Consider the following 25,672-nt stretch of genomic DNA (forward strand, 5'->3'; position numbering starts at 1 on the left):
CACAGCCTCCTGAAGGGGTCAAGGGAGGCAGGGGGCCATCAAGCCTCCTCAAACTCTGTCCCAAGATCCCAACGGAGGTGCAAAAGGGTCCGTTTTCTATGCATCTTGTCCCTCCTGCATCTCACGTACCTGCATTGCAAACCACTCTCTGCCTGTTTTTTACAGGTTTACATTTGTTCAATGTGAATGTGATTTTTGTATGCTTGCTTTGGAAGTTTTTAAATTTGCTTTTATGTTATGGGAATCTTGGAAAACTGGGCTCTTTCCTGACCCCTCCCCCAAGCCACAGAGAGGTGGCATGAGTCTTTCTACAGGCCAAGAGCCCGAGTCCAGGGCTTTCCCGAGGCTCAGGCCAAGTTCTCCAGGACTCCTGCTCCCCGGTGTGGCTTCTCCACCGTTCTGGCTGGGACCTTAACATCACCCTCTGGCCAGGAACCTGGGTACAAGTGGGGCTTCTTTCTGGGAGAAGGCAGCATGGGCCTCTGGGGCTTCAAGCCAAAGAGCTTTTGTTTTGAGGAGTCTCTGGTACTTCCAGCGCCTAACAATTGCAGGCCAGTCGTCAGCCTGAGTCATGGGCCACCAAGGCAGGCCTGGCCAGGGTCAGCCTTCAGCCAGGTGCGACCCACAGGGCCCTGCGTGGACTGCAATCTGATTTTCCCTCCGGCAGCATCCAACCAACCCCAGGGTCTGGGCTGGACTGGGGATGATGAAATTCCAGAATCCTGTGGCTCAGCGTACAGATGTGGGAGTGCCAGGAGGCCAGCACCATGCAGGACCCTGACCTAGCATGACCACAGCAAGAAGGAGCTACTTCAGCTGCCCAAGGGGCCTCTGCACTTGCCGTACCTGTTGCCTGGACTCCACCCCCCACTGGCCCAGTATTTTCCTTTGCTTGGTTCCTGTTTTCCAGGTACTGAGCCCAATATGAGCAACCATTGTCACCAATGACTCCTCCAGGGCGTCATCTCATTCCATCCCCCTGAGTCCTCTAAAGCAGGCCTCGTACTTCTACTATCAATAAGGAAACCAAGTGCCCAGGGTCTCCCAAGGGGAGAGGCAGCAGAGGGGACATAGCAACAGACCCCCCAAGAGGGGTTAGTGAGGCTGCTGCAGCGACCATGAAGACTGCCCACAGTGGGGATGTCCCCGCCCAGCCCCGATTTCTCATGGTGCCCTGACCCCAGACAAGCAGGCTCCAGAGTGAGTGCCCTGGACCACATGACAAATACTGTTGACTCAGGTCTCTCCCCTAGATGACAGATTCCTGTGTCAGGGTCGTGTCTTGCTTTCACCGTGGTCCCAGGATCAGCCGTGCCTAGCAGAGAGGACAAATTGTCCAATGAACAACTGGTTCTCTAAGGCTTGGTCTTCTCAGCACAGTTGATATGTGTGGCACATAGTAGGTCTTCAGGAGGAGATGGGGGTGGTTATCGGTGATCTGCCCTTTGCCTTAGAGGGGTCTGACCTTATCCCTCTTTTGCCAGATTCCTTCTCCAGGTTGCTATGGGATGAACAGCTCCTGGGGGGTAGGGGACAAGAGCCACAGGGCCTGTGAATCAAAGTCCTGTGCAGGGACTACCACGACAGGAACCCCAAAGTAGCAGAACAGGCAGGGGTGTAGCCTGGCAGAGGGAGAGGAGGGGCGGTCTGGCTCACTCCCTCTGGAGGGGGCCTCTGGAACCTCCCCCACAATCCTTAGAACACCAGCTGGGTTGGGTGATGTGTTTTCTGAGTGTGACACCCGTTGGCCAACAGAGGACAGCAAATACATTTTTTATGATCCTGGGAGGCTCAGTCCAGTCACGTTTTCGCGCAGAGAGGCTGGGCGGTGGAAAGGGACAAGTCATGTCTCAGTTATTTGGATCCTCTTTGGATAAGCAGCGGCTTCTGCAATGGATCTGGGGATCCCTGGGAAGGGGTGTGGGTGGGGCTGATTTCAGGCGGGGGCTGAGCTGGAGTGGCATTCCCCTCGCTGCCGAAGCCAAACGTACCTTCTGGGCGTGGGGCTGTAAGCGCTAGAGGTCAGATCTCTGCCAGGTGGGAAGTGGACCTTCAGGCCCCACCCCCGACCCATTCCCAGCACACCCCTCAAAGCCAGGGGCTGTGGAAGCACTAACAAAGTGACACTGGATTGGGGAGAAGGAAACACAACTTTATTTTCTGGTCTTAAGGTGGTTTGGAATTTGGGGGAGTTCTGCGATTTCGGACCTGGGGTTTCCAGAGGGCTGCAGAATCCCGGGAGGTTAGGGGATGCCGAGGAGTGGGTGGAAGAGGTGGGGGCCCGCCTGGCTGGATGCTGCTCCTGCCTCTGTTTGTACCTGGGGGTTGGGGGTGCTGCAATTGGGGGAAGGGCTAAAAGCGCCTGCTGGTACCGTCAGTGGGTGTTCCCGAAAGAAGGGGGCAGACCCGGGGGCGGGTCTGAATCTTAAGTGGATGCGTCCCCCTTTCGGGCACCCCCGCGGACCCCCGCTCAGGGATCCCTCCAGTGCGTTGGGAGGAATCTTGCCCCCCGCCCCCCAGGAGGAAAGCCTAGCCTCGGCTCCCTGTCCCAGCCATGGGGGCATTGGAAGTGGGGAGTCTCCCTTTTCCTCGGTCCCCCCAATTTGGAGAACCCCAGGCTCTGCCCCCACGGGTCGAGGCTGACGTCGCCGCCGCATTTCTAGGAATGCCCCTATCCGCAGACTATATTTGGCGAGGGTTTCTAGGAAGGCCCCCCGTCCCCGCCCCCACCTCCCCCGCCCCCCGGGCGGCGCTGGCTTCCAGGCTCTCGCCCTCTCCGGGCCGGGGAGGAGCCGCCCCGCCGCCAGGGCCGCCGCCGCCGCCTCCCCAGCGCGGCCAACCCGGCCGGCCCAGCCCCCGCCCCGGGCCGACCATAGGGCGCTGGGGGGGCGGGGAGCAGGGGCGGGGGCCGGCGGGGCGGGGGCGCGGCTTTGTGGCGGCCGCGGACCGCGGAGGCCCGGTGCAGCCCCGTCGGCTCGGCGCTCCCTGCAGAAAAGGATTCTCTGCGCCCCCTGCCCATCACTTGGATCTTGTCTGGGGAGGGGCGGCTTTTCCCTGGAAGTGCCCCCGACCCCGCCGCGGCGAGGGAAACGAGGCTGGGCTCCGATCGCGGCGGAGGCTGCGGGGCCCGCGGGGCGCACCCCGCCCCGCGCACGCCTGCCCCGAGCCCTGGCAGGCGCAGCCCCGGGGGCTCCCCGCACCCGGGAGGAGGCGGCGGCGGTGAGTCTTCCCGGTTTCTCCCGCGTGGCACCCTTCCCCGAGCCCCGGCACGGGTCGCGGCAGGGTGCGGGGTGGACGCCTGGGGGTGGGGGGAGGTGGGAACCCGAGCAGGAAGGTGGCGGCGGGGGTAGCGCGCGGCTCTCCTGGGACCCGGTGCGAGACGCTGGTCTGGGCTGCGATCGCGGTCGCTGCCACCACCCCCGGCGGCGGGGCCGGGCTCCCCCACCCCAGCCCTGTCCCCAGAGGGGCGTGTTAGGCCAGGAGGTGGGCCGGGGGCGAGGCAGCCCCCCACCCCCCTAATAATGCCGGGGCTGGGAAATGAGCCAGGCGGTAGAAAGCCAGCACCCCGCCCCCACCCCGGAAAGCCCGTTCGGGAAACTGACTCGCTGCGTGACCCCGATATCAATGCGGTGCCGAGAGCAGGCCGCCCGCCCGCCCGCCGCGCCCCACTCCACGTGCGCCCGGGGCCGGACTGGCACGGGCGGCGGGGGCCGCGCGCGCCTCGGGGGACCGGCCCCGGGGACTCCGGAATGCCGGGAGGACAGTCCCCAGAGAGTTACCATCTCACCCCCCCCCCAAAGAATAAAGTTAGGCGCCCCCTCCCTCTGGGAGCAGGCGGCCATAGCACGTTGGCCTCAGCCTCTCTGGACAGGAGTGAAATAAAGAAGAACTCGGTTCCGGGGTGCCGATCGGGGTGTCTGGGCCCGAGACGACGCCAAGTTAGAATTTAAAAGAAAAAAGTTAGAGGGGAAAAAGAAGAAAAGAAAAAGGAAAGGCATTTTGATTTGGGAGGGGGGTGGCGTTTCTGGTTTCTCCTGCTTCCAGTCCCCACCGAGGGGAGCGTTGGAATGTGCCGCTCGGATCCTCTGAGGACACATCCATATTTATAATTTATTTTTAGGAGAAGTTGTGAAAAAGGGAGGGGGGTTAAGTAGGGGGGAAAAGGTGTGCTCGGGAGGGTGGCCTTTCCGGAACCTGAAGGCTAATTGAGCTATTAAGGTGGAAATCATTTCTCCCCATCTGGACGAGCAGCAAATTTGACTTTAATGAGTGACAATTAAGGGCATAAATATCTAAACTTTATTTAGCTGGGGGTGGGGGGGTGGGGCTTAAGCAGCACCTCAGACACTGGATTTATGCGTTGCTAAGGGACTTTGGGGGAGCCCCTGGTATTTGGGGGACGCTTTCAGGCCTGAGTGTTTGGCTGTCCCCCGGAGGTAGAGGACACTCCCTGGAGTGGACAAATGCGCCCCTCCCTCCCACAGCGACTCCCTGGTTTTCCTGAGGGGGCAGCCAGCCAGGATTCCTTTAATTATCCAGGATTCTCCCAAATCCTGCCTGTCGGGCAGCCTGCCCCGCGGGGTGAGCTGTGAAGGGGACTCACTTCGGGAGGAAGGTTCCGAGGCGGTGGGCCCAGAATCGGGGTTTTGAGGGCGAGATGTGTTTATGTTTTATCCAACTGGCCCACAAAGTCCCGCTTTTGGGGTCATGCTCTGCAGCGAGCGGTTCAGGCCCCGGGGGCTGCGCGCGTGGAGCGGCTGGAGAGCAGGAGGCTCGTCACTCTCCCAAAAGTCAAAGGCCGGTGGGCAGGGGGCGTGCTGATCTGCAAGTGTCTTCTGGGTTTGCTGAGCCCCGCTGTGATTTCCAGGGCCTCTCCTTCCCCGGGAGGCCAAAGAGATACCAGAAGGTGGAGAGCACAAGGTCTCCCCCTCAACCCACCCGCACCGTGGCTTGCTGAGATGTTGTAGTGGACAGGACCCGCGGGGGATGAGCGACACGTGGGCTGGCTGTATTCAAGTGTCTGAACCAACCCCCCCCCCCCATAAAATACCATGAGCTCATAAATCGCGATGACATTAGATTTCAAGGGAGCAGGCTGCTTCTGGCTTCCACCTGGAATCGCAGTTTTCTGGCAATTCTTTGCTGACTCTTTGTGGAAGGCGTTTGATAAAGTGTGCATCGTGTGTTCAGGGGGCATCTCTAAGGCAAGGCTAGTGGGGAGTACAAATGCCCCCCCCCTCCACCCCAGGACTTGAACATTATGAAGTTGTAGTGCTTCTCACTGAATCTGATCTCCAGTTGCAACCTATATAGGCATCCCTGAAGCCTAAATTATTTTTAAGGAAGGGCTCACAGCAGGGAATAGAAAATGGAGCTGTCCCTGAACAACTTTTGAACAGCAGAGTCCCAGGGTGGAAGATGTGGTGATTTGATAGACAGACGTGGCACATGGACACACAGGGGAGGTTTGTGCTGCCCTAGCAGAAAGTTCTTCACTTGCAGAGTTCTTTCTCTTTATTATGGGACACGATGAAACAGCACAATTCTCAGGAGTCCACAATTCCAGCGTGGCTCGTCCATGGGAAATGGTCACATTGTGAATTGTGTTTGTGCTTTGCTGAATCGCCACCCCGAGCTGACTGTCAAATCCTATTTGCTTTGCTAAATAAGGATATCTCACCAAATTAGCCTTTAATGATACGTCTACAAATAGGGTGTTTTACGTGAATTAACGAGGCCGGAACACTGAACGTTGCGCCAAGATACTGAGCTATAATTGAGGCGATGAAGCCGAATGTTAAAATTACTGAATTGTTAAGTGTGGAAAATCAGACGGAATTTAGTGCTAAATGTGAAACGATTTCTGCTTTAATGGTGAGCGTTCCCAAAGCACAGGCATTGCCTAAATCCAGCCCTCTGAAACCGTGCATGTAATTATGAATACACTTAGCAAACTTCCCCCCCTCCCTGAGTTTTCAAACAGGAAAAGGAGTATAGAGAAGAGATCATAAATTAGTATTTTGAAGGGAGGGTTCTTCATTAATTCAGCAAAGGACCCTCCCTGATTTTTATATTTTTACTGCCACCCTCCCCCAGTAATAATAATTTTAAAAATATCCAACATGCAACTGTTGAATACGCTAAACACATTTGAACTTTTCTCCTTTTGCCTCTGTGTGTGGGAAATTTCATTAAGTAGTTGCTATTTCCCCACCCCCAAAGAAGTGCTGAGATAGAGAACAAAAATAGCAACTTTGAATTTAGTTCTTAGCAATACACAAGGCATACAGGAAAAATATTTTGATAGAAGGAGAAAAAAATATGGTTGGGGGTAAAATAGAGACTAGGCTGTAATAAAAAAAAATGATACTTCCTTCAAAATAAAGCATGCATTGATGGCACAAACCAACTCTAACATTCAGAACAAGAAATTCTGAAGCTGATCAACTTACAGCTTCCGTGGTGGGTAGATCACCCTCCCTTAATTTGGACTGTGGCTTAAAATACAGTTATTTTAGGCCTGGGGATAAAAATTAGTTTAGTGAAAAGTTAAGACAAACTCTGTACTTGGAGTCACTTGCCAGAAAATGTGTGTATGCCCAAACAAAACATGGGTGACCAGAGTCCCTTTATGCTGGAATTTTCTGTCTTGCCCACCAAACACAGGAAAATATAAAATTCTTTTTGCTTGTTCGATTTGGAATGAGGTGAAAATAAATTACAAGCAACAACACGGATGCCCACGGCATGATGTAAACAACTGTAAGCTTCAGGCCTTTCCAGGGAGAGAGTGGAGCTTCCAGGGAGTTGACTTTGGGGTCCCTCTCTCACCCCCCTGCCAGACCCAGCCCCCCTCCCCCGCTCAGGGTCTCTTTCCAAAGCAGTCGGTGTTCAGATGCCGCCTTCTCAATATCCCCAGAGATGGGATGCAGACAAACACTTAGAACGTTTGAAAACAAAGGTTCTGATTTTATATCCTCTTTCTTATGTAAAACATCTTGAGTTTTTGGAACCACAAAGTAAACTGTGGCCCTCGGCGAGTGGCCCCGACTGGGTGCACCACTGCATGAGGGACTCCCTGGAAGATGCCAAGGTGTCACCGAAGGCCATTTTTTAAAATGCTCTGGGAGACGGGAGCCATGGCCTGTTTAGGCTTTTCTGGACTTGGCCTCGGCAGGGACAAGAGTGAGTGGCCAGTGCGAGCCTGGTCAGCAGCTCAGCGGGCTGTGGAAGTTTCCTCAGATGCATGCAGCGAGCTGGGCTCGATGCTAGACTCCTACACGAGCTCAGTGCTAGGGCCTGTTGGCATCTGTGCCCAAGACAGTCTGGACTGCTGCCAGCCCAGGCCCAGACACGGCCTTGTCGCCATTGCTAGAGCCCAAGAGCCCACACACATCCCAGACAGGTGCCTAAAGCTCCCTCCTCCTAGGACCAAGATGGCCTCCGGTTCAGCCATGAGGTGGGCTGCTTGGCGCCCCAGGGCAGTGACCTGGTGATCTGGCGGTCAGCGTGCAGAACCCCACTTTGCTCATTGCGGATTTCCAAATGCTCAGAAACAGATGGGGTGGCCCCACAGGCCGGGAGCAGATCCACTCTGAGCACACAGGGCTTCCCCTTCGGACTGGGCCTTGGCAGCCTCTGTCTAGGGCTGCGACCCTTCTCTCTGGGGTGGGCAGTGTGGTGCAGCCCCCTGGAGCACATCTAAGTGGCCGTGCAGTTGTCTGCTGGCTTTCCTCAGCCCCAGGAGCCACCCACCCACCCTGGGAGCTGGGCCGACTCCTGTCATCAGACTGGCAGGCAGATCCAGGCCAGCAGGGGCAGGACTTGAGCCTGGAAGTGCTGAGAAGGCCCTGGGAGGACCCGGAAGGAGGGCCAGATGGACAGAGAAGGGGGCTCACATCTGAGCCACCTGGGGGTGGGCCTGCTGGGCCAAAATCTACAGGGAAAAGGTTTGCAGCCCACCGTGCCTTGGCATTGAACATGCCCGCTCCGGGAAGTTGGGCTCAGCCCTGAGTCAGCCAAAGCCCTGGGACTCCCATTTGGCCCCGGTAACTGGACTCCAGGCCACCGAAAGGCCTCGTGGGTTCCTGACTGTATCTTAAGATGGCATTAAAAGGTCCCCACCGGGCGCTTGTGGGACATGCCATATTTAGTCTCAGGTTCACCCAGAGAATATTTTAGGTGCTGCCTGAAAGGGGAGATGTGGGCCGGGTTGCCTGCCGTCACATGGCAGGGATAGGATCACTCCCTCTCAGGCCTGGCCCAGATGCCTGGAGACTGTGCCAGAGCTTCAGGGCCACGCGGCGGGTGCCAGGGAGCCAGCGAGCACCCCGGGAATGTGCTGGGATGGCTTTTCACCCCGTTTTCCTCCTGACGGCGATAAGGCCACGTCCATTCACAGAACTGACAGAGGCTGTTTGAGCCCCTCTCTTCTCCGAGATGGCCCAGGGTGATATGCCAGCTGCCAGGCCAGCCAACAGCCTCCTCCTCTCGGGTGTCAGCTGCTGGGAGGGGTTAACCCTTTCAGGGCCCTTGGGCGCTGGCTGGCCACAGGGACACTTCTCTGCAAAGACCTCTGAGATCATTTGTCCCCCAAATCCCTAAATCCTCAGAACTTAGTGGCCAGCACAAGAGGAGCACCGCGACCTTGGCAGTGACTTTGCCCTCTCAGCGATAACCATCAGGCTTCCCTACCCGAGCCGTCTGGCCTCGGAACTAGCTGCTCACCTTCCAGATAGTTTCCCCTGGGTCCCCAAGCGGAGCGCCTTCCCACGGTGCAGAGGGGGCATCTTGATGGATGTGGTTGTTGGCGTGGATCATCAGGGAGGGGCTGGAATGATCGTTTGGCATCTGGGCGCAACCTTGCAGGTGGCCCAACTTTAAGGAATAATCCGTGTGACCGTTTCCAGAACCTGCTGTGGGGTCCTCAGGACATGGAAAGGGGCGCCTCTGAACGGAAGCTGCGTCGTGGAGTCTCGGGTAGCCCACGATTGCCACCCCGACATGCTTCCTTCCCCCGCACTCCCCGGAAGCGGGCGCCCACTGTAGAAGCTCCCTCTAACCTTGTCCGTTTTCTCCTTTTTAGTCTTGGCTCCGGGTGCTCTAAGAACCAGCGTTTCCTGCCGGCTGGTTGGTTACCGCAGGGAAAATGAGGGACTTTTGGGGGCAGATGTGTTTCCATTCCACTATCATAATGCCCCTAAAAATCCTTATTGCTCTTGCAGTATTCCTCGGGGGTCCCTGGGCCTGGAAGATGTGCCGATCTGAGTTCCTCCAGCAGCTCAAAGACACAGAGGTCTTCCCCAGACTCTGCCACGGCTCCTCGGGCTCCCTGGGAGCTCTCCCCTCGCTGGGCTCAGACTGGTACCAGGAGACACAAAAGGACGCCATCCGCCATCCGCACACACACTGGTTGCTAAACACGCTTTTTTGCCCTCCAGGGGCACAGCCTGAGATGGGGCCTGGGAAAAAAGGTGCCGTGGCTGGAGTCCTCCTCTGCAGGGAGTGGGGGGAGGGGGTGGGGGGGTGCAGGGGAGAAATAAAAACAAGCGCTACCTGTTTGACGAGGCTGGTCTTCCAGCTGGGCCTCTGGGAGCTTCACCTTGGCAGGGGGCCCCTGGCAGTCCTGCCCTCCTGCCAACTCCCTAAGACAGGGCACTTTGCCACTCGCTGCCTCAGTTTCCCCATCCGCCATGTTGGGGGCGAGGCACACCTCTGCTCTATCCTCAAAAAGTTTTTGGACGCAGCCAGTGTTGTCATGAGCTCAAGTGACACACAAGCTCTGAAGGTTTGGAAATTTTGAAAATGGGGAAGTTAATGCATAAAACCTGGATGGGATGAATATTAACGTTCACGAACACACGGAGTCGACTCAGACGGGAGGAGGAGACAGCCTAGCAGTGAGCACGGGTTTATGGAAGCAGCCACACCTGCATTCCAGCCCAAGCTCTGTGATTGTCTTACTGTGTCACCCCAGGGAAGTGACTCAACCTCTCTGGGCCTCTCGTTCTTCATGCATGAAACCCACAGGTTGGTTCACAAGTTTCTCAGGTCTCTTGAGCATACCTACTGATTTTGAGTGGTAACTGGGTCAAGGTGTTATTTTTTATTTTTTGTAGTTATAGGTGGTCAGCAGGCCTTTATTTTATTTGCTTATTTTTAGGCGGTGCTAAGGATGGAACCCCGTGTCTCACACAGGGTGAGCCAGCACCGTGCCAACGAGCTACAGCCTCAGCCCCTAGAGATGTTATTCTAATAGGCATCTCTTTGTGCAGCTAATTTCTATTTGTGGCAATCAGCTAGGTTTCCAGTTAGGGTAGGAGCATAGGACTTTTTTCACATCAATTTATGTAAACAAAAAAAGAGTGGGTTTCTCCAAAGACAAATAAGAAGCAAATATAATACAGGTGGGGCAGAAGTCCAGATGGGAGTTTGTGGAGTCTCGCATCCACTTTTTAAGGACTTGTTCTCTCTCCTGGGGATTCCCTGCACCTTGTAGCTGGTGGGGGAAGGGGAGGGGAGGGGGAGGGGAGGGGGAGGAGGAGGCCCCCGCTGTGGGGTGGACCCTCCCGTCCCTGCTCACCAGCACTAGGGGCCCACCCATAGCTCTGGTTTGTGGCCATCCTGGGGTCACGTGACCCAGCACCCTCCTTCCTGGCCGGGCACCTCTCTGCACCCAGGTTCCCTCAGGGGGAAGTGAGGAGAGGAGGCCTCGGGCAGGCCCGCGGGGGACCACCCGTTAAGGAGACACTCACAGAAGCAGGGGGCCTTGCGGTGGGTGGGGGTGCCACGGCACCCTAGGCCACAGGGACGCTGGTCCAGCAGGCCAGGCAGGGCAGGGCCACCAACCCCCCAGGACCCTGGTTTTGCGGGGAAGCAGCCGGGGGACACTGAGTCCCAGCCAGCAGGCCACTGCGGTTTCACTTTCTGCTGCGTCATGGGGTGGGGGGTGGCAGAGGGGCCCAGCTGGCCAGCTGGGGCCGGTACAGAGGCCCATGGACAGCTGCTGGCCCAGCTGCTGGCACACACCCCCTGCCCCTGCCTTGCAGCCTCAGGGTGGGGGCTGGGCCGTCGAGCCCCCTCGCTGCCTTTCTGCCCACATCGGGAGAGGACCCCAGCTGAGAAAAGCCAGACCAGGCAGGTGGTCCCTTGAGCCGGTGGGGACTCCCCCAAACCTGTCTTTAGGCCAGGCAGGCTTGAAACGCGGGGACGAGTCGGATCCTTGGCTGCTGCCTCCTGCCCGGGGCAGATCTGTTAAAGGCCTGCTGCTGTGTGCGGGCACTGGGCCAGGTGCTGGAGGTGGGGCAGGGGGTCTGGGCCAGGTGCTGGAGGTGGGGCAGGGGGTCTGGGCCAGGTGCTGGAGGTGGGGTAGGGGGCTCTGGGCCAGGTGCTGGAGGTGAGGCAGGGGGCACTGGGCCAGGTGCTAGAGGTGGGGCAGGGGTGTGACATAGCCCCTGCCCTCTCAGGGCTCTCCCTGAAACCAGGGGAGGTGGCACGAGAGCAGGCCAAGTAATGGACAGTCCCCCGTCACGGAGAAGACGCCACTCCGTGTCAGGCACGTGTGCACCTCGGTAAGGTGTCAGCTCCCGGGACGCAGGGCCGGTCAAGAATGTAGCCCCCGGGAGCCAGCTGTCCCGTGTCTGAATCTGAGCGTGGCTGCTGACCGGCTGTGTGGCCTCTGGTGAGGGACATGTCTCTGTGCCTCGGTTTCTCTGTCTAGAATAATGGGGCACCCAGAGGGGCGCAGTGAGGAGGGAATGAACCCACATCTCTATAAAGAACCGAGAAGCAGTGACGCTCGTGCTGGGTCTTAGCTGTCCCCTGATAATCAAGGTGAACTATGATTATAAAATGAACTGTGGTCACCACAGAGGCTGGGGACACCAGGGAGGTTGCCAAGCCTGTTTGTCAAGCTGTCGGTATGTCACCCAGCGGGGTCCGTCCACAGCGTCTGCAGGACAGTTGGAATCCCCAGGAGAACTGAAGGCCGTTACAGACTGTGCTGCCCATTGGCTCCTAAGAGAAGGCAGGCCGCGTGGCCGCGGAGGGTGGGGCCCGCGTCTCCCTCATGGCTCTGTCTCTGGGTCCTAGCATGTATTAGGTGCTCAGTTAAGAGCTGTGAGCCAGAGCCGTGAAGTGGAGGCTACTCCCAAACCACCCTCCTTCATCGACGCCTTCTGGGAAAGCAGGTGGCCGTTGCCGTCTCAGTTCTGGCCACCCCCGCTGGCTCCTGGACAGCCCTGGGCGTGCCGAGGCTCCCGTCTGTTAAGGTCCTCCCTGCCCGGGGTCTGTCCCAGCACCTTGCAGTGGGTGACTGTCCCACAGGTGCTGGTGGGAGCTTGAAGGCAACACGAGTACTTAAGGGCACACAGGCCAGAGTCCCAGGGACTCGTTACTGGGGAAGAGGCTGGGTGCCCAGCGGACGATCCTCAGGTCTCCATTCTGAGCCAGCTGGAGGTCAGGGCTCGGTTTCCTGGACTGTCTGTCAAATGAGAGGGTTTAAGGTAAGGATCCCTTTTTCCTCTGAAATTGAAACTCAGCCACACTCTCAAAAGTCCAAAGTGTCAATGATTCCAAGAAGCCAAGAACCGTCTCAAAAACCTTTCAGATAGGTATCATAATAACAAACGTCCTCACAGGCGAGATCCGTCACTTCAGATGACAACTTATGAAGTAAGTGTCACCATCAACGTGAATTGGGTGCTTTGCATGCCCCAAGCACCTTACGTGTGTGAAGTCATTTTAGTTTAACAGGGATGGGAGGTACTAACACTGGCCCCTGCTTACCGATAAGAGAATGGGCTTGGAGAGATGACCAGACTTGTCCAAGTTCACACCTGGCATGGACAGGCTGGGGCTCCAGGTCCAAATCTCCCATCTCAAGTGTCCGTGACATTTTCTGAAAATGGCCATCCAGTAACTATTGGAGGCTTTGCAGACTGCCGCAACTGCTCAACTCTGCCACAATAACTCAAGCAGAGCCACAGAGAGTACAGAAATGAATGGCTGTGGCCCGGTGTTCCAATAAAACTTTATTTATAAAAACAAGGAGTGGGCCGGAGGTGGCCGACAGGCCATGGTTGGTCCATCCCTGATCCACACTGACAGCCTGCCTTTCAGTAAGACCAACGTGACTTGGCCCCTGCCGTGTTCTCTCCTCACCTGTGAGGTGACTCAGAGTCACATTTCTGAGCAGATGGCCACTGTCTCTGGAGAGATTGAGTTGACTCTAGCTCCCTTGGGGGAAATTCTAAGCAGAAGTCACACCTATTAGGACTTACTAGTGACCAACTGCTCTCCTAGAACACCCTGGGGGACTTACTCCAGTTCCCCCAGTAATTTTTAAAGAGAAAAGTAAGGGTCGTAGTTTAGAATAATATCACAGAAGGCACTTTACTGTGGAAAGCCCTTCTTTGAATTGAGAATGAAAATAGAGAAAGGAAAATGTTTTCAGGTACAGAAAGGTCTCCAGGCAGGGGAAGTCAAGGGAGAAGGAGGGTCCCAGGGCTGGAGGCCACAGCCAGAGGATGACTATTAGGAGAATCGGGGAACAGGGTGTCTCTTGTTGATAGCTTTATTGAGATATAATTCCCGTAACATCCATTCACGTTTTAGGTGTACAGTTTGATGGCTTTGGGCATGCTCGATGTAGGTGTACAGTTTGATGGCTTTGGGCATGCTCGATCATGCAAGCACTATCACAGTGAATTTTAGAACATTATCAACTCCTCACAAAGAAATCTGTGCCCTATAGCAGTCCACCCCCATCCCCCACATCCCCCAGCACCCCTGACCCTGGGCAATCACTAATCTACTTTCATTTCCATAGATTTGCCTTTTCTGGACATTTTATATAAGTGGAATCATATAATATGTGCTCCTTTGGGTCAGGCTCTCTTCTCATGGCATGACGGTCTCAAAAGTTCAGTCATATTGTAGCACATATCAGAACGTCATTCTTTTTTGTGGCTGAATAATATTCTATTGTATGGACATACCAGAGTTTGTCTCTCCATTTGTCAATTGATAGACATAAAGGTTGTCTCCACGTTGGGTGATTATAAATAATATAACTGTGAACATTTGTGTGTGTTTTGTGTGGGCACAATCTTCATCTCTCTGGGGCATGGAGCTAGGGAGCGGACTTGCTAGGTCATAGGGCAACCCTGTGTTTGACATGTTGAGGAACTTCCGGGACCAGGTCTTTTCAACTGTATTATGGAAAGTTCCCACCATATCTAAAAGTAGAGAAAATGTTGTCCAAACCCTCAGGTTCCCATCGTCCGGGGTGGGCGATGGTCCTCCTTTTGCCTCCAGCGGGTCACTTGTGGGTGGGACAGGAATCACCTTGAATGAGGCAGGACCAGGTATGTGGTTTGGGGGCACCAGGGTGAAAGGAGTATGCAGAGTTCTGGTTCAGACACTAAGAAGTTCAAGGTGGCCGTAGCCGAGCGGTAAGCACGACCCTGTGACGGCATGGCTTCCAGGTCCACCAAGCCAGCCCTGCCCCGAGGCCAGCCCCAGGTGCCCAGCAGCCCTGATTCAGCAGATGCAGGAATTCAGGCCCTCGGTGCCTGGGGACAGAAACACCTCTCACCTCTCATCCCAGGAAGGCTTCCGAGGACTGCTGGGTCCCCGATGGCATGTGGGACAAAATTTAAGGCCATTTCATTTGAATCTCCAAAAGTAAGATGACCCCGGGTGATGTGCGGGTTCTAAGCACTTACAAAAAACATAAATAAGTCACCGTTTGTCCTAAGCCTTCTCCCCTAAGAGCTCGCGGTCGTTTTATTTGGCCACACCATTTTGTCCTGGATTCTGAGTGTCCTCTGAGACCCCCGCGGGTGACAGGGCTGCAGTGTGGAGGACAGAGACCCGCCGAGCAGCAGGAGGTGCAGAGGGGACCAGGGATGCCCAACAGGAGCAGGTGGCCATGACAGATGCCAGCAGCCCACCGTGACAGCGGATCTGGCATGAGCCCGTCATCCTCCTCGGAGGACAGCCTCCACCCACCCCGTGAGCCTCACTTCCTGTGCCCACCTGGACCTCAGCCCCAGGATTCACAGTGTCCTCCACTCCGACACCCAGAGATTCAGAGCCCCCAAGTGTTGGGGTGCCCCCAGGGTGCATCACACCGGAAGCCTTGGCGGGAAGGGGTGAACGGCTCCCCTGGGAAGGAGGGAGGCAGACGGAACTCGATGAGGCCAGAAGAGGAGGCCTCGAAGCTCCTCCGGTCTCTGGAGGGCCTCATCCACCTGTTGCGCTCCTCATGGCCTCCTGGGCCCGGTGGACCCTGGAGGTGGACCCTGGAGCCCTTTCGTCATCTACGAGCCAGACACGGTCCCCCCGCCCCATTCTCCTGACAGCCGTGTAATAAAAAGAAGGGTCACTGAATTCCACTGCTCCGACTCAGAGTGTAGAAGTGATTTTTTTTTAAGGTACCATTTTATGTTTTTTAATTATCCCCAAATTTAAAAGTTACACCGCCCTATGGTTAAGGGAAATAGTACAAAAGAGAATAACGGAGAAAATAAATAAAAATATGCAATTTTTCTCTTAATTCCAACCTCATTGAGAAGTAGCCACTGTGAGCAGTTTGTACAATCTCCATGCGTTTTGTAAGCATGGTCAGGTGTGTGCCATTTTTTTTTCTTTTGCTCATAATGTGAAGAAGATCCAGCAGGGTGCGGTGGGCTCATACCTGTAATCTGAGCAGCTGGGGAGGCTGAGACAGGAGGATCAAAAGTTAGAGGCCAGCCTCAGCAACTTAGCAAGACCTTAAGCAACTCAGGGAGAACTTATCTCAAAATAAAACCATTTTAAAAAGAGCTGGGGGTGTGGCTTAGTGGTTAAGGACCCCTGAGTTTAATTCCTGATACAAAAAAAAAAAAAAAAAAAAAGATCAAGGGCATTTCAAAAAATTCTGCAGACCACACAGCACTCAGCTCCACCTCATCCTTCTAACGGGGTCCGGCATCCCACCATACGTGACCTGTCCCCTACTGGCTAACACTTGTGCTCGCTCCAGGATTTTGCTTTACCCACCTAGGATAAATTCCTAGAAGTGCAATTTCTCTCCCAGAAAATATGTGCATTTGAAATCTACACTATTGCCCAGTGTAGTTTTAAAAACACACTAGCATTCTCCAGCCCCTGAACAAGTCACGTGGGGGGACCTGTTTCTGACACCCTTTCCTACCCCAGCAAGGATGCCGTGTGGCCGGAAGCTAAAAATTCCCAAAAAGGTAAGTTGAACTTTCTCCTGTGGGCTGAGGTTGGGGGCGGTCGTGGCCTCTGAGGTTGACCCTGTAGCTTTCCTAGGAGAAGAGCCATTCGGAGCGTTCGGTAGTTTGGGGTTTTATAAACAAAGACAGGGTTTGGGGAGGTGAGCCAGAACTGTGCAGCAAGAAGCACTGCGAGAGCCAGTATTTATTTCTCCAGCACGGTTAGAAGTTAAATATGGTCAAAACATATTCTTCTTTTTAATTTACACAAACAAATATGTTCCCAGGCTGACACCTCCGATGCCAAGTTTCTAGGGGAAACGAAATTCTGCTGTGAGATTGTAAACCACTAGAGACAGAGGGATGGGAATGGAAAAGCCACGGCGCGGCGCGTTGGCTGTCCACGCCCAGAACCCGGCCGGCCGCTGAGAGGTGTCCCTGTCTCGGTTGCAGATGGACCTGCCAGAAATCTCAGCCGGGGGACCGTGCGGCGTGTCAAGGCCAGAGGGTGGAAGAGACTCGGGTTCTGATAAAAGGAGACCTGCTTTGCTTGGCATCCGCTCTCCTGCCAATCAGGAGGCTGCAACGCTGTTCCCAGAGCCGGTGATGAATCAGGGGGGAGAGAGGCACAAGGACACCGTGAGTGGCCTTTCAGGGCTTGGGCTGATGTAAACCCCAAACAACTTGAACGGGTGCCAAGGGAGGGGATTAAAGCAACATGCTATTTGGAGTGATTGCTTAATTTATTGAGCTGCTTTTGGCGAGGGCTGCAATGAAACAGAGCCCTTGTAACCGATCGCCTCCTGCTGCAATCGGACTTCTGCAACTCAGGGCTGTTTTCCAGGAGTTTTTCTGGAACAGCTTGGGATCTTTAGCCTCTGTGGTGGGGTGCTTCTGAGCCCTCATTTATCCAGGCAGGCTGATGTTAATAAAGAAAATAAGCAGTGTTTTATGGACTGCCTCGTGTGCACCAGGCACTTTATATACATTATCTCTAATCCCCACAATTTCCCGGTGAAATAACCCTTCATTATTCCCTGTGTGACCGTAGGAAGCCGGGGCACGGGAGGTGATTTTCGAGAGCGACCTGGTCCAAGACAGTAGCTGCTAGCCACTGGCATAAATTAGATATTTAAAAATATATTTAAAAATTCACTGGCTGGGGGATACTAGCAACAAGTTCAAGTGCCCGGTAGTCCTGTGTGGTCAGTGGCCACCACGCTGGGTTCGATCCTCAGCACCACATAAAAAATAAATAAATAAAATAAAGATATTATGTCCATCTACAACTAAAAAAATTTTTTTAAATATATATATTTTTTTTATTATAGGGTTCCAGGCCCGGAGATTCTGTCCTGTGATTTATGGGGACAGGGACTGGCATCGGAAGGTTTTATAATTCCGCATGAGACTCCAGTGTGCAGCCAGGAAGGACACCGGCTGGATGGGAGGATCCGCACTCGGGATGTTGGAAGGGGCTGCGTGGTCTCTTGGGGACCAGGAGGTGGGCTTCTCCCAGGGCAGCCTCGGGGGAGAGCCGAGGCTCAAGCCCATGGGAGACTTCAGGGCTTCCTCACGCGCTCCCAGCTTGATGCGAGACACAGTGGGGGCTTTGCTTTTAGGCACCAGACTTGATCACGTGTCCCTGTGGGATCACAGAGACGGGGTGAAGACCTGTGGCTTGAACTGGAAGCTCTCATGATCCTTACGGACAGGAGCGCGTGTTTGCTGGCTCCCTCCACGGAGAAGTGAGACCGAGCGGCTCCTTGTGTGTGCAGGGAGCACCCTGTCACCCCGGGGTGACGGTCTCTAAACACCACTGTCCATTAGAACTCGGGGCTCCGTGGAGAAGCGGCCAGTGGAGAAGCGGCCAACATCTTGTCATGGGGAAGCAAGGCAGGTGTTGGCGACTCCTGGGGTCAAATCCACGAGGACACAGGAGACCACACGAAGAGGCTTGGCCGAAAGGGACAGCTTGGACATCCACAAGAGTAGTCACCGCACAGTGGTGCTGGGGGCTGACGTCATGGAGAAAGCTAACCAGAGCTCGGGCCCTGAATGAATGGAATCCAAAAGAGCGAGACTAGGAAATAGAGAGAAGTCAGACAGGGGTCTAAGTGAGCTTCCAGCTCTACCAACTTATAAGAAGCACGGGACAGAGAAGATCCTTCAGGGGGCGCACCAAGCAAAATCCAGACCCCCCAGAAGCTCCACAAAACCCTGTTGCTTCAACAAAAAAAATTACAAGGGAAGACATGGAGAGGGGAAGAACCTAAAGATTAAGAGAGACGAAGGACACACATCATCTAATAGGGACAGTTTCCATGAAGACGTAGTTTCTCAATATCCTCCAAATCTGTGAGCTCCATTTGGACCCCGATTGGACCCAACTATAAAGAAAACATCGACGAGACAACTAGAGAAATTGGGATCCTGATCTGATATTTGCTGATATTAAAAACATCACTGTCGCGGGGGCGCCGTGGCGCATGCCTGTCATCCCAGCAGCTCGGGAGGCCGAGGCAGGAGGATCATGAGTTCAAAGCCAGCCTCTGCAACTTAGCTAAGTCCCTGAGCAACTTAGCCAGACCCTGTCTCAAAATTATAAAAAAGGGCTGGGGATGTGGCTGCTCAGGGATTTAAGTGCCCCTGGGTTCAATCCCCAGTACCAAAAAAAAAAAAAAAAAAAAAAAAATCACTGTTGGACTGGGGACGTAGGTCAGTAAAAAGTTACTGTTTATAGGAGTGGAGGAGGTAAAAAGAAATTTTTTTCTTGGGAGTCATATACAGAAATATTTGCAAAAGAAATAACCAACGTCAGGAATTTGTTTCAAAATAGTCTGGGAGGAGAGAAGGGGAGGAGGGGAAGGAGGTGTCCACGGCCGAGGGCTGGCGATTGCCGTAGCTGGGCTCCTGACTCCTGACCACACACTCTGTCCCCACCCCCCTGTGTGTGCAAGAAGCTTTTCAAAATAAAAAGGAAAAAATAAGGAAAACTAGCCTTTTCCTGCCCTTCTCTCAAAGGGATCAGGTTGATCGGCCAACCCAGGGCCTGCCTCTCTGGGACCAGCCTGGGCAGCAAGCTCAGTATAGACATCTTGAAGCAGCCCACCCCCGTCTCCATGGCAACCAGCATCCAGAAGCCTCGCACCCCCGAGAGGGTCAGGCCAGGCTGCCAGGGTCACGCAGGACACACGCCGCTGCTCCCTTGGGAGAGTCCCCTAGATGGGTCTTCGACCAGAGAGGCCTCTCGGCACCCTGTCCCCCTTCTGCCTCTGTGCAGCCCCTGAAGGAGGAGAGGCCAGTTAGCGGGAAGAAGAGACCCTGAATCAGATCCAGGTTCAAATGCGGACCTTCAACCTCCTCGAGTCTCGGGTTCCTCATCTGTAAAGTGGGCATAAGGGTCCCTCAACGCACTCAGCAGATCTTTGCAAAGGAAGATCCACGGCAAAGGGGGGGGGAGGATCTAGCTCTACCTGGTGGAATCCGGCAGGCACCCCCAGAATGAAGGGTGATCTCAGTACCGCAGAAGAGTCAGGATCAAATTGAGAGGCAGGGGTGACCCTATCGAAGGTCAGGTCCCAGTTTTTGAATCAAACTGGCAGTCGAGCCCACCTTCCACGAGCCAAAGTCACCACCCCTCCAGCTACTCATCACCTCACTACCGCAAACACTGGAAGAACTTCGCTTGGTGCTTCCATTTCCACGGGGCAAGGACCATCTCTGGAGGGAGCAGTGGCCTTGGAGAAGAGAGGTCGCCCACCCAGGCCACACTGTTGGTACACGGCCCCTGTCTCTTATGCTCTGGGGTCTGTGTCCTGTAACAGCAGAAAATCAGTGCTACTAGGAAGCCAAAAGTCTCCCCAGACCCAGCTTCATTTTGCAAAGGAACAAAGTAGCCCAGAGAGGCCAAGTCATATGTCTGAGGACACACAGTCAACGAGCAGCTAAGCCCATGTCCAGGCTTCTTGGGGACAAGGGCAGGGAAGCCCCACACAGTGGGGGAAGCCAACTCTTAACTGCCCCGTTTGACCCTGTCCCAGAGTAGGGTGACCAGCTGCGCCAGTTTGCCTGGGACTGCTGAGCTTGGGACTGGGGACTTTCCGGGCTAAATCAGGAAGGTCCTGGCCATCGCCCCACCTGTGGGGTGCAACGGCCTCACTCACACTCCCTTCCACAGAGGGGAGGCATCTAAATGCAGGCGCGTCAGGAACCAAGGGTCTGGGATGCAGCCAGCTAAGGAGAGCCAGGGAGACCTCACAGAGGGTTAGGGGCTCCGTGCTGCTGGTACCCTGCAAGCCGACCACCCTCATCATGAGAGGCTTTAGCACCTTTCTTAGGTCCCTCCCATCTGTCCTGCCCCCAGTAGCCAGATTGTCCTTTATACACTGCAATCGGATGACCCTCTGCCTCGGTTTACAAACCTTGGTGGCTCCCCATTGAGATTTTTCTTTTGCTTTGGAAGCTTTGCAGGTGCAGGAACCCCTGGGTGGGCTTGTCCCTGACCACCTGTCCGAACCTCCCTCTGCACCAACCTCGCCCTTACAAGATTCCAAGCAGGGTCAGGCTCACCTAAGACGCATTAGCGACTCCCTCCCTCCCCCACAGTCCCTCTCCCCAGGACTCCCCCACCCCACCCCCACCACTTTTCTTCCAAGATACCAGCATAACTGGAATCACAGGTTGATTGACCTAATCAACTATTAATATCAAGTCTCCCCTTCTAGCCCGACCTCCACCTGAAGTCACAGAAGCCACCGAGACCCCCTGATCTCAATTTCAGGAAGGTCTTCATGATGTCACCGGATGGAAGATCATCCCCCCCAAATGACCGGTGGCAGCCTGGATCAGGGGTATTTTTTGTTGTTAATTAGTGTCCCTCTTCTGCCCACTCCTTAGCTCTGTTCACATCCCTCACCTGGCACTAGCTTAGGAAAAAAAAATCCAGGCAAAAAAATAGGAGCCCAAGTTCAAGTCAAGATGGCTGGCTGGTTCCTGCTCTGCTGGTAATTAACATGGAAAAACGTTCATTCCTCGTCTTGGCCACAAAGGTAATAATATGAATGCACAGCCTGATTACTTGGCTGCTAATTCCCTTCTTGATGTTTTTCTTCCCCTTTCCTTAAATTAATTCCAGAGTTCTTCCAGATTTCTCGTTGCTAAGCTATAAAGTTCCAGGCTCTGCAGTGTGGCTGCTAATTGGCCGAGAGCTCCTGGGCAGCTCCAATCAGAACCAGGCTGCAGGAAGGAGTGTCCACCTCCCGGCCTCCCCGGGGGTTTCAGAATGTTCTGGGTGATGTCATGAACCACACGAGTCTTTGTCTAACTCTGCAGAACCTGTTTTCTTGAGCCGGCTGAGGAGAGATGCCACAGGTCCTGAAATTCCCCAGGGAACGGGGAATCTCCAGGTCTTAACGGGTGATCGGGACCTGTCTGTGGATGACCGTGGGGACCTCCCACCGGGGGCAGGAGGGATGCCTCAGTCTCCTCAGGACTGACCTCTCATGTCCACTTCCCAGGCTGGCCGGTCTGAGGTGAAGGAAAACTTCACGCTACTGAACTTGGAGTCGCTGGGGGGAAGGCTACATTTCAAAAGGACCCTGAAGGTCCTGGGCTCTTGCCATTGTCCTCCTAAGTAGCTGGAACTACGGGCTCTAAAGGACTTTAAAATGTAGATGGGAGGACAATTCAGGTGTGTCACCTCCAGAACTTCAATGAAAACCACCACCATCAACTGAATCCCTACTGTGTGCCAGGAGGAGTATTCTCAGCACTTCCCATCCTGAAACCCCATGGGACAGATGGGGGCCGTGATGCAGGAAGAAGGAAGTCACAGGAACCAGACCTGGACACACTGATTGGCTCTTGGATGAGCACATGACCCAGGTGGGCCAATGGGAGTTTTCCTTGAGACTTTTCTGCACCAGCTATAGAAAAAGACCCCAGATGGTCGTGTGTGCTCAGCTGATGGCCCCTGGGAACGTGGAGAAGGTGCCTGAGGAGGATGTGAAGCCCTCAAAGACATGGAGCCCCTGGGGTAATGCTTGAGCCCCAGCTGCAGCTGGAGGGGAAGCCAGATATACTCCCTGGATTGTAGGTGCCAGAAGCAGTAAATTCTTTTTCTGCTTAAGTCGGTTGGTCAAGTGTGTTTGTTGCTTCTGACGAATGCTGAGAAACAGGGACACCTACTTCCCCACAGGGCTGCCTGGCTCTGGGTGGGCAGTCTGCATATATCCACACTCAGGGTTCTCAGAATCACTGGGGGGGGGTGTTCCCTTTTACAGATGGAGAAGCTGAGGCTCGGGAGGGGATAAGGGAGACTGGTAAAACTGTCACCGCGTATGCTCAGAGGTTCAAACCTGGGCTGTCTTGGTGACCCCTCAAATTCAGCTCGTCCAAAATGGAATTCAAGATTCTCCCCCACCACCTGGTTTCCCTCTGGGGTCCCCAGCTGTTAGTCCACTGGTGCCATCCCTGTCCCTCTAAGCCAGGTGCCATCCCTGTCCCTCTCTCCATATCCAGCCTCACCAAGCCCCGCGGGGGCTCCTCCGAAGCCCTGGACACGGCTCGCTTCTCTCTCCGTCCACACCACCCTCTTTCTCCTTGGCCTTCTAGACTCGCCTCCCTGCTGGTTCTCCTGAGCCTACACCTGCCCCCCCCACACACACACACAGCTTCCTCGGCATCCAGAGGGGACGGGTCTCACAAGCCAGTTTGGTCACACTGCCTTGCTGGGGGCATCTGGGTCTCAGGACGTCGGGACACACTTTCCTACCTGGAGAGGTCATGAGGAGGAGGCGACCTTGGTGCTACCTGGCCTGAGGTCCCCAGGATGAAGAGGGACACAGCTCCCCGCACCCTCAGCCATTCCACCATTGGTTCACTGGTACCTGCTGGGGTCTCCCCGGCACTCTCCCCTGAGCTGGGGCTCCGGGGACGACTGGGAGTAAGGACAGGCAGGAAGGCTCAACCCATAGCAGACACAAAGAGAAAAAGGCCTCTATTCTCATAAAGCTCATATTTCTAGAGAGGGAGATCAACAACAAACACACACACACACACAGACACACACACCATGATTCAGAGAGCAGGAGAACCCCGGAGGACCCTGGACTTGTGCATCCCGAGGATTCCAGATGCTTCCAACCTGATTCAGATCGTTTAACATGTGCAAAGCAAGGATGCAAACGAGGCTTATGCACAGGTGTCTGTGTGCTTAGAAGAACCCATGGAGCCACACGCTGTGCTCCCTCTCTGACAAACACCTTCACCACAACACGGAAGGAAGGCCGCGTCTCGGTGGAACGCTCCACAGAGCAGCCTCTCCCCTCCTTCCCTTCCCCCCAGCACGTTGGCATTGGGCACAGAGGCAGGCCACCCGCCCAGAAGGTCATCAAGTTCAGACGAGGCCACACTGGACTGGGGTGGGCTCTACATCTGATGGCTAGTGTCCTTCGAAGAAGAGGAGAGGTCCCACGGAGACATACACAAAGAAAGTGACCGTACGGTGACACGGGCAAAGGTGGGAATGTCGCAGCCACCAGCCAGAGGACACCAGGGTCTGGCTTCTCCACCGTGGGAGGCCAGGAGCGGCCTGGGCAGCGAGCCCCGCCCACCCCTGAGCGTCCAGCCCTGGGAAGAGTAATAGGGGATGTGTTCCTGTTGTGGTCCACGCCCGGGCACCTCTCCTCTGGGTCCCCGTCTCTCCCCTCTCCACGCCCAGAGTTGGGCTGGTGCAGGAAAACAGGTCACTAGCCAGTGGCAACACCCCACCTCCTCACAGCTCTCCTGGCCAACCCTGAGCACAGTGCCCTCCAAAGCCTCCTGGCCTGGAAGATGACCTCCACTCCCACCATGGTGGCCTGGGGACAGCTCTCAGTCCCACCATGGTGGCCTGGGGACAGCTGTCACTCCAGAGGGTATGAAGCAGGACCTGGGAAGAGGTAGGCTCTGCTTTGGAGGGGCCGGCAGGGGAGCCCCTGTGTGTGTGTGTGTGTGTGTGTGTGTGTGTGAGAGAGAGAGAGAGAGAGAGAGAGAGAGAGAGAGAGAGAGGGAGGGAGGGAGGGAGAGAGCACGAGCGAGCGCACACTTACTTGTATAATTTCTCACACACAAAGTCGGACGGCGTGGCCCTGGCCCTCGCCCTCCCACCCTCTTCCCAGACAAATACAGATGATGAAAAGGTCAATTGAGCAACAGGTCGGGTCTCTTTGGAAATCAAGGTGTTTGAACTCAACAGAAAACAGGCTGCTGTTTATTCTCAATCCCAGGAAGTGAAACGACTTACCGGATCAATCGGGGACAATATGTTGTCTGAACATCAAAAGCCATCCACTCGCCATCCGCCCGAGGATGACCAAGCTCCCACCACGATTCCTGTGACAGTAACCGTGGTTCTAAGGGACAAGGACATGGCATCAAGCACTCTGGATGGGCGGTCGGTTTAATTTCCACAGGGTCCTAGGAAATAGATGCCCTGAGACCCAGTTCACAGGGGGCAAGCAGGCACAGAGAGGTGAAGACTTCCCAGGCTACCACGGGAGATCCAGTATGGCCAGGAATTCCCAGGGCTCTGCCCACGTGGAGGGGGAGTCTCTCTCCAGCTGTCCTTCTGACTTACTTTGACTACAGTCATGTTCCAGAAGCTTCTATGTTGGTGACTTGGAATATTCCCCCAGTTCTGCTTGGTAAGAAGAAGCTGGCCCCGTGTACCATACTGAGAGATGAGAACTGAGGCCACCTGGCCAATAACTGCAGCCAGTGGTCACACCAAAATGGGGGAAGACAGCCACTGTGGCCCCTCCAGCTCTGCTGGTCCTCCAGCCGGCCATGAGCTGTGAGCGAGGCCAGATACAGACAGCAATGGTGCCATCCAGCCCACCCTGAGGATCATGAAAAATCACATTCCGTTATTTTAAGTTACTACATTTTGGTGATTGCTCGTTAGGCGGCAGAGGCTAACAGATACATCAAGAGGCCAGGCTGGGATTCTAACCCGGGTCACCCATTTCTAGAATCTGGGCCTCTCCGAGGCAGAGACTGTAGCCACCGAGCTGAAGAGGACACAGCCCCTTTCCTCTCCAGGGAAAGAGATACCCACGAATACCAAGTACCTGCAGGGTCACCCAGGTGCCGAGAGGCGTGTCTCCAGCTGGGCTCCCGGGACTCAGATCTACGTGTTTCCACTTAGAGGGAGCACTGCCGCCCACCTACCATGTGACAGTCACTGTACCAGGTGTCGGCAGTGAGCGACAGGCGTGGCCTCTGATCTCATGGAGCCTGAAATTTAGCAGATGGATCCAAGGAAGCCACGACCAAGCAATGTCCAAAATGGTGAGGAGCACCGAGAGAGAAACCGGGAAGACGGAGGGAAGAGCAGGGTGGGGTCACTGTCAACCGAGTGATGGGGACGGATTTCTCCAAGAGGACAAGGTTTAAGCTGGTCCACA

General features: G+C 55.0%; 1 long non-coding RNA gene across 3 annotated transcripts; it reads left to right on the forward strand.

The window, feature by feature from the left end:
* The first annotated feature begins 2,924 nt into the window (after positions 1 to 2,924).
* LOC113197055 (uncharacterized) lies at positions 2,925 to 19,485 on the forward strand. 3 transcript variants are annotated; one of them, XR_013344280.1, is made up of 3 exons: positions 2,925 to 3,219; positions 16,511 to 16,862; positions 17,555 to 19,485. It is a non-coding gene; the product is annotated as an uncharacterized LOC113197055 (long non-coding RNA). The 3 variants fall into 3 exon arrangements; XR_013344279.1 differs by having other exon boundaries at positions 16,677 to 16,862; XR_013344281.1 differs by lacking the exon at positions 2,925 to 3,219 and adding an exon at positions 15,346 to 16,244 and having other exon boundaries at positions 16,677 to 16,862.
* The last annotated feature ends 6,187 nt before the right edge of the window (positions 19,486 to 25,672 follow it).

The sequence above is a fragment of the Urocitellus parryii genome, chromosome 9, assembly GCF_045843805.1.
Source record: "Urocitellus parryii isolate mUroPar1 chromosome 9, mUroPar1.hap1, whole genome shotgun sequence".
Classification (NCBI taxonomy): domain Eukaryota; kingdom Metazoa; phylum Chordata; class Mammalia; order Rodentia; family Sciuridae; genus Urocitellus; species Urocitellus parryii.